Below are 1,841 nucleotides of genomic sequence, written 5' to 3'. Positions count from 1 at the left end.
CGAACACACACACACACACACAATCGTCTGCCTCATGAAAAAATGTATTTAAAAAAAATATAGTAAATATTTGCATAATTTATGATTCATTTTATCCACCCACACGCAAATAATTAGAATGCTTTTTTTTTATTACCCGAAACTTACTGAAAATACAAATTCATTCTCTGCCAGCAGGAGGTGCTTTAAAGCGGGAGAAACAGAGGTTATATATATATATATATATATATATATATATATATATAAAGGGTTTTAATACACATCTTATGTGATCGGCTTGTTTTTCATATCTTAATGTATGTTCCCCCCCTTTATTTCTTAAATAATATTTATTTGGGAGCATAAAATCAAAACTGTCAGAGTGGTACAACTGTCCTGACATTAAAATAAAGAAGACATGCCTCACAAAAATGTGCCATAATCTTTTATTATTATTTATTAAAGGCAAAAATAAAATAATAAATAATAAAAGAAAGTTTTACATCAAGTTATATTTATTTTCAAATCGTTCGATTTTGGGGAATCACACCACATGACATTTTACAACCAACAGCTAGCCCTGCCTTGTCATAAAATGTTATTTTTTTTATATAATATTTTTAAGATACTTAATGATTTCAGATTGTAATATATGTGGTTTTGGAGAGGTCGCACCACATGACATTTTATTATTAAATAATTCATAATTCAATTATATATTTCAATCATATTTGTTAGAAAATATTTGTAAACGCGTCTGCTAAATGACAATGTAAATGTTAAATCTGTCTGTCCGTCTGTCTGTCTAGTTCTAACACGTGTTCTTCGCCTACAGGCGCCGTATTAGTTTAGAAATAGTTAAACAGGGAAGTACGAGATGAATGAATTGACGGCTTCATACAGTGTTGGAGCTTTACCATTTACTAGGCAGTTTCAGGACACTTGGCAGGGTTGTATTCACCCTGTCAAACATGTTGCTGAACAGACGCAAAGTGAGCCCCCGTACATGCTGCGCATTGGCATCCAACATCTGGCGGTTCTGACAGATAAAGAGGAATAAAGTGTTAGTGCAAGATCAGCACTAATGGAAGTACAGCAAAAGCCTTACCTGAGGCCCTCGACAGCTCTTTTCTCGAAGAACCGCTTCCTCAGATCTGGTTAAAGCTCAGATGTTTGCATGTTTCCTCTACCGAGACTTAAAAAAATGAGTTGGTTATAGAAGCCAACAAGCCATTTTCCTTCTCCTACAGCAGAAGCGTATGCACAGTTCAAAGAGAAGCTTTGGAGATCCACACAGAGCATGACAACTTTATAGCACGATGGAAAAAAAAGAAGTTTCGGACACCAATTGGGTAAAATAAAATTAGCCCAAGTCTTGCAGCTAATTAGTTACACATGGGAGGCTGCTTGAAAAAGTAGGTTGTGGGAGAGGAACTTGAAAAGGTGATGACATTTCCAACATCTTGCAGCATTTTGTGGTGTGAGAAACCTACTGCAAACAATTCTGCCCGGGACGTGAATGTTGCGGCAAACTCTTCCAGCAGAAATTCCACGCAATTGCAAAAGAGTAAAGGCAGGATGGGCTCTAGGCTAATAAGCGTTTCGTGATTGATTGCTCAGATCCTAATATTTAGAGGGGGTAGAGGCTTACGATAATTAGGTTAAAATTCTGTGACAATGGTCCAGCCCTTCCTACTATCCTTCTGAAATGCACTTCAGATTTATTTAGATAGCTTTTCTTTTAATGATGTAAATGTTTTATTAAGCAGCTTTATAGTGTTTATGCCTGCCCTTCCAAAAAATGTGCACACAGCATGGATTTTGTGAGGAATCAAGACTCTAAAGCGGGTCTTACTTTTATT

General features: G+C 36.0%; 1 long non-coding RNA gene across 1 annotated transcript; it reads right to left on the bottom strand.

Moving 5' to 3' along the window:
• Positions 1-954: 954 nt before the first annotated feature.
• LOC107565474 (uncharacterized) lies at positions 955-1,532 on the bottom strand. The gene is made up of 3 exons (XR_001606380.1): positions 1,473-1,532; positions 1,088-1,174; positions 955-1,018 (listed from the first exon to the last, which is right to left on the bottom strand). It is a non-coding gene; the product is annotated as an uncharacterized lncRNA (long non-coding RNA).
• Positions 1,533-1,841: the final 309 nt, after the last annotated feature.

This window comes from Sinocyclocheilus grahami, unplaced genomic scaffold (assembly GCF_001515645.1).
Source record: "Sinocyclocheilus grahami isolate Dianchi unplaced genomic scaffold, SAMN03320097.WGS_v1.1 scaffold1003.1, whole genome shotgun sequence".
Classification (NCBI taxonomy): Eukaryota; Metazoa; Chordata; class Actinopteri; order Cypriniformes; family Cyprinidae; genus Sinocyclocheilus; species Sinocyclocheilus grahami.
This window is presented reverse-complemented; position numbering and strand designations above follow the sequence as displayed.